Raw genomic sequence first — 6,682 nt, 5'->3', positions numbered from 1 at the left:
TCTGCAACTCCGACATCAAGTTTTGCGGTGTGATTCATCGATGGGAGACAATGTGCCCATTGGGCTCGTCAATGGTAGAGATCGTAAGTTTTATTTCCTATTGCTCTACATGTTGGTTAATTTATTAATTCACTCAATGTTGGTCTACATGTTGTATAGTTTTGCATGCACTGCCATGATATACTACAGGACCGAGGGCAGGCCATTCACGCACATACATTGTTGAATGAAGCTCAAGGGGTGATATGTGTGCGACGACATGTGTCGGTTCTGACTCTAGTGTCGTTGAATTTGAAATCGGTGATTTCGAAAAAACTTGTTGAACATTCGGTCATCTCGAAATATACCTATTATTTTACTAGGGATATTTGTATGTTATTTTATCATGAATTGTGTTATTTTTTATAACTATTTTGAGTGTTGCCGCCTTGAAAAAAAAATCAGGGACGTGCAGTTGGGGGACAAGGTTGTATGGCCAGTTCCTGCATCAGTGTCCGCAGACTGGTCCCCACCGTTTCATGAACGAATACAGTGTTTGATTTGAGAATCAGCGTCGGAGATGCCCTAATACAACAAATGAAGTTCCCCCATTTGTTGCCTATCAACGGCAACAAAGTGCAACTTTGACTTATGATTTGCACAACCGTGCTTCTCTGCAACCCTATGCGACCATGTGTGGTCTTACATGCTCTTTAGAGTGATATATACCCATTAATTTCCAAAAAAATTGGTTCCATGTAGAGCGTATTTTGGTGTATATCGTACTCACCAGCGGGACACCAACCGGACCGCATAAAAGGACATAAAAACGCCCAGTATAGAACCAGAGTACGGCCCTGCTGTAACCTGCTGAGCGCATGTCAAACCGCCAGCTTCCCGGCGCGGTGAAGCGCACACATCCACGAGGCCTTGTTGCGGCGAATCAAACCTCTGTAAATCGTGTTGCATGATTCGGTTTTATTCCTAGGTACCATTGGTTTCCTACGATATCGAATGCCAACTACGTACATTTGAGCGGCGAGTAACCTTCGTCGCGCCAAAGAGGGTTTGTGATTTAAGATTTCAAATGTAGCCAACATGGTCAGTCTTGTGTTTTGTTTAGATTTTACTCTTCGTGTGTGCCCGTACCTGCTTGGTACTTGAAGCATGCGTACCCGGAAATGTAGGTCATGGTCATGGAGGTTTGGCGCAGCATACAGTAGAAAGGGCCCGCTTTGGTGATCTTCTCATCTTCCACATGTGTGCCAGGGGGAAAGGAGTGGTGTAGGAGGAGAGCATAGTGATGGCTCCCAAAAACTCACGGTTCATGTTTCTCATGCCAATTACAGTAGTTTGCTGATGATGGGGTAGCTTAAGGTTTGTCAGCATTTCCCTCCATTTTCTGTTGTTACTTTGCCTTTTTTTTGCTGGTTGTTACTTTGCCTTTGGTAGTTCATCAGAAAACTCTCTGCTCAATAGTAATATTCAAGGGACATGCACATAAATATCTGTTTGCCGTGATGCATTCGATGTCCGCTTAACGTGCATAGGGGATGCTATATAATAGTATTATTGTTATTTATGCTTTTAGGATATCACATATTCCCGGTAGATGGTCAAGGGTTTGTGCAACTCAACAAAGTGGCAGCTCAGTTATCCTCGATGGTATGATATCCAAAATCCGCCGTATGATATTAAAAATCCGCTCTTATCGAGTCAATTTTTGTGGAATAATCGATACATGACTCCTTGGGCTGATGGCAGTCTACAAGCCTACATGTAGTAAGGGTATCTCCAACAGCAACCCACAAAAATCCTTTCGCATTCATCCATGGACATGGATGCGGGAAGCAACCATTCAGCGCTAGCCGCATACATTTTCACAACAACTTAAATCAATCGGACGAAATTCGTTAAAACATGCCCGGATTTCATATAAACATGATGGGATTCATTACAATTACATCATCAAGGCAGTGCTAGTCGGGCTCTGGATTAAAATTATACCTAATCTAAATGATCGCCGGTGTCCGGTCCCGTGTTCAACCATCAGCCCCGAGAACTGAAGCTTCACCATCTCCAGTTCCCCCTCGGCGCTCTCCAGCTCCGCCTCCGGAGCCCCAGAAACTAAAGTTGTCCGCCTCCACGTCGCCGCTAAGCGACTAATCGTCCGCCGATGTTGAGCTCACCAAGCTTGGTGTCGACAGGAGGGGAGGAGCGGTGGCCTTCCTAGGACACGAGCGGCGGCGACCTACCGTGGCACTACTCTTCCTCGCTGTTGGCGGCGCCCGCGAATGTGCCAGCTTCCTCATCGTTGTCCTCCTCGTCGGTCTCACCAAACAATGCCTCGCCTGCCCGTCGTCGCACTCCTTGCCGGTGGCAACCACCTCCACCACCCGTTGGTAGTACCGCCAGCAGGCGAGGCTGAGCGGTAAGACTCGAGCAGCGCCTCCTACTCCGTCAAGTCCGCGTCTGGCGCGACCGCCTTGCCGGCGGTGACCTGCTCCTCTTCTTGCAGATGCTCCTGGAGGAGGTTGTGGTTATAGTTGGCGCCAGCATGCGCCTCCCGGAACTACTCCTCCCGCTCCTCCCACACCATGTCCATATAATGGGCACGGGCCTCACCGATGGTAATGGTGCAATGCACCGACGAGGATGGAGCGGAGGAGAAGGGTGCCGCAGAGGAAGAGGATGGCGCTGGTTCATTGGAGGAGGTTTCCTCCATTTGCACATCATCGTCGGAGGCGTCCTCCGGCTGCCTACCGACCTGCTAGCCGGCAGCAATGGCGGCCATCTCCTTCTTTTGTTCCGACGTAAGCCTGTCCCATAGAGCTTGGCGGGGGGCGGTGCAGAGAAGGATGACTGTGGCTATGGCCAGGGCAGCGGTTTATATAGCACTAGTGGACGGCAGAGAGACGGACGAGTGGCGCCGGAGGAGACACATCGGCAACCGCGTACCATCAATGTGGGCGGCAGATGGACGGACGGGCGGCTGTCATGCCGTTTGAATGCACGATAGTTGACTGCACCGGAAAGCGGAGCGGGCGGCGGCCTCTCGGCCGGCGTGCCGCTTCAATGCCAGCGCCACTGAGTGGTCGCGTCCGCTCTGGCCGGACATGAATGCGGGCACTGACGCTCAGGAGCGGCGCTGACTGTTTCGGACGGAAAGCGAGCGTGGGAGGGGGGGGTTGGTGGGCCAGGGCAGTCAGAAGTGGGCTTGAGAGCGGTCCGGATGCCCGCAAAGCCCCCCGTGTTTGTCTCCGGTTTGCGGGAGAAATCGTGTTCGGACCGCTTCACGGACCGATACAGATCGGCGTTAGATGGCTTCCGCGGTATGGACAGTGCGTTCCGGACGGTTGCGGGAGGTTTGCGGGTGCGCCTTGGAGATGCCCTAATGCTGGCAGACTACTTATGTGTGTTTACAACTTTAGATACAAAATAGTTATCTAGGTGGTGCAGAAGAGCTGATAGGTGCGTTGTAGTATTGTTCTGTAAGGCATGATGAACGTGTTTGTCCAAAGTTCCTCTCCTTTGCTGGCACGGGTTCGCATTCTATATTTGATGGCGAAGCTCTTTGCTGTGTCAAGCTATGCTGCTGCTACTGCAAGCTTCTCAGCTTATTTGATAGCACCGGAGGTTCTCTATGAGGTACTACTATCTTACTTGGATTGCGTGCTCTGTTTTTCCTTGCGTATTTCTTTTCCTGAGAGAAGGATTCACGTACCTTTGAGCCTAAGAATTGGCGTTAATCCTTTGTCCCAGGAAAGGACAGACACATTTAAAGCAAGTGATGCATGCTATATTTGGTGAAGAACCAGGGTCATTCTGTTTGTGCCAGTACGTCGCTGGATTCACAGAAAGGATTCTCGACTTCTGCTGAATACTTATATTGATTAATTAAATGGGGAAAAATACATAATTAAGATAATATAAATAACAAGGAAAAAAGATACTGGATAGGCTGATTTTGGTAGTTTCTTTTGTTGTTGGCAGCTCCTTCCTGAGCTCTTTCCCTATGTCCTTTCTCAGTAGCTGCCGACCTGGTCTATTTAGCTCAACTGTTTCTATTTGTAGCTGGGGATCCTGGCAGATATTGTTGAACTTTCTATATAAAGCTGAAGAACAGGACAGAGCAAGGAAGATGGAAAAGAGAAGTGCGGGGTAAAAAATATATTTGGAACTACTGCTACTGAGAAGGAGAAAGCGGCTGGTTCAATAAAATTAGATAATTATGTTTCCTGTATATTTTGACATTCTTAACTATTGCAAGTGGTAACTATCCTGGCTTCTTTTGCGTAATGGATGTGACTTGCGCAAGGATCATTTGATCAGCGCCGAGTTCTTTCTTATACTGGGTTCTCCAATGCTCACTTCCTCTCTGGCTATGTGTTAAGGAGTTGTTTGGTTATCTGCATCTATTTTGGGCACTTTGCATATCCCGACTCAGTCTGGATGAGTGAATACATGTCAAAACCAAATTTTGCACATAGTTTGTTTGCCTGCATCCCCTCGAGTCTGATTTATAGCGTCAGCTTGCCCTTCTTCCCCGAGGCGCTCCCTTTGCCCTTCCCGTCAAAGGCGACATCCCTTTGTCATTGCCTCCCATGATGAACTTGTCAATCTACAATGAATATACACATATGAACTAGGGCTCCAATAAAAAATGTACTACATGTATGATCAAGTTTGTTCCGGACGACCCCGGCAAAGATATCCAAAGTGCCGATGAAGCGATTCAAGGGTTTGTTCAAAACCTCAAAATTCATACCCCGTGTGTGCGAAACCCTCGAATCTTCGTTGCGGCTAGGCTATATCCAAATTGTCGATGAATCAAGTCGAGGGTTTGTTCAAATCCTAGAAATTCCTACCCCGTGTGCGTGAAAACTCTTGAATCTCTAATCAAAATTGATTCATTCGGTCCCAAAATCGAAGCCCAACCAGGTGTCTACAAACCATGGCAAATGTTACGTGGCCACATAAAAATTGATGCAACTGAGGGAGCAGAGGGCATACCGGCATTGACGTGGAGGAGGGTGCTCGTTGCGGTGCTCACCGTGCAGATTTTGTGGTCCCGCGATGAGAGATAGAGGGGAGAGTGAGCAGGGAGAGAAGGGGAGAGTGAAGCGGTGGGTGAAGGAGAGAGTGGGCAGTGGGCGGAGGGTGAGGGTTGTTACGACGCCGCTTCCGGAACCAACGCGACTTCTACCACGTGTCCCCGCGCGTGCGGCCGTTGTAACCTACGTGCGCCCCCTCCAAATCCTAGGGCTTGGCTCGCTGAAAATGGTGGATTTTGCCGTTCCTCTAGAGTCAGGGCCAGAGGTGCTTTAATCACCGTGCCATGCATGGCCAGTAATGTTTGTAAACAATCCAAACAACCAAAAAGAAAAAAACCTGCATCCAGGGCCTGGTTAGATTTGGTGCAGGTAACCAAACGCATATTAAATGACATTCAGTCGCCATGTGCTATTCGAAAATCTCAAGTCTGGAATGACTGGAAGAACGGATGGACAACTATTGGAAACAAAGAGCATACATAGATTGGTTGAGAAATGGTGACCATAATTGTTGGTGTATGACTATATTTACCTAGTTCCTTAGGGATTAAAATGTAAAATGTACACATACTATAGATGTATACAGAGAGAGGGACCGAGGAGAATGGTCCAGAAATTTCCCCAAATCCTCTCCATGGTTCTTCCAATCCTTAAAACTATTCTCTCAAATCTTGCTTGATTTTCAAGATGGCATCGGAGCAGGTTGAAATCCACTGCGTTTCTTCTGTGATTTGAGGTTGGCGGTGCTGTGTTGCCGTCCAGATTCGCCAGCTTGACTACGGCGGCTAGGCGGTAAGCTTTGAATCATTAAGTCGCCCCTGTGTTAGTTGATAAGGAAACGAGAAGCTAGTGATGTCTTGCCGCATCTAGCCGCACTGCCGCCGCCGGTATACAGATTTGTTAATCTGCAGGTGAGCTTCTTGCTGTCATCCGCCAATATACGGCCACTGCCTCCTCTGCATCTGACCATCTGTATGAGAAGGTGATAATAGCACCTGTGATTCCCTTTGGATTATTGCGATTAGTAATGACTGACTGTGAGCTCGTCAAGTCAAGCTTATCTTTGCTTGGTGGCCGGATTAAAATATTCTGCTTGTGCTGCGTGTGTGCATCTGAGAGCAACTCATACTAATACATCTACTTGCCATTGTGTACGAGTGTGTTGCTGGTGGAGTGCTAAAAACAAGTCCTGTGTGACTGGGTGTTTGTTTTGTCGTGGTGAACTATGGCAGATCCAAGCAAGGATAAAGCAGGGGATTCTAGTGTGGATAAGCTATATGAAATTTTCAGCAAAATGTTTGAGCAGCAGCAACAACTCAGAGTGGTTCCTGAAGGAATCAAATATGCACTTGAGCCTAATCCAGTAAAGCTGGCTGGACCGGGCAATTACATCAGCTAGGCACGACATGCCCAGTTAATCCTGAGTTCTCATGGTTATGATGACTTGCTTAGTGCTGATGAAGGAAAACAGCTAAGTGACACTAGTGCAAAACAGGTTAATGACAGAGTGTTGGTCTGTTTATTAGGAAGCATGGAACCACCAATTCGAGAACAAGTTGAGACTATGACTACTGTATCTGAAGTATGGGCAGCTTTGGAGAAGCAGTTTGCAGGGAGATCCAATAAAATGCAAGGTAATCGTATTATGC

The sequence above is a fragment of the Triticum aestivum genome, chromosome 3A, assembly GCF_018294505.1.
Source record: "Triticum aestivum cultivar Chinese Spring chromosome 3A, IWGSC CS RefSeq v2.1, whole genome shotgun sequence".
In the NCBI taxonomy this organism is placed as follows: domain Eukaryota; kingdom Viridiplantae; phylum Streptophyta; class Magnoliopsida; order Poales; family Poaceae; genus Triticum; species Triticum aestivum.
Note: the sequence above shows the minus strand (reverse complement) of the source record.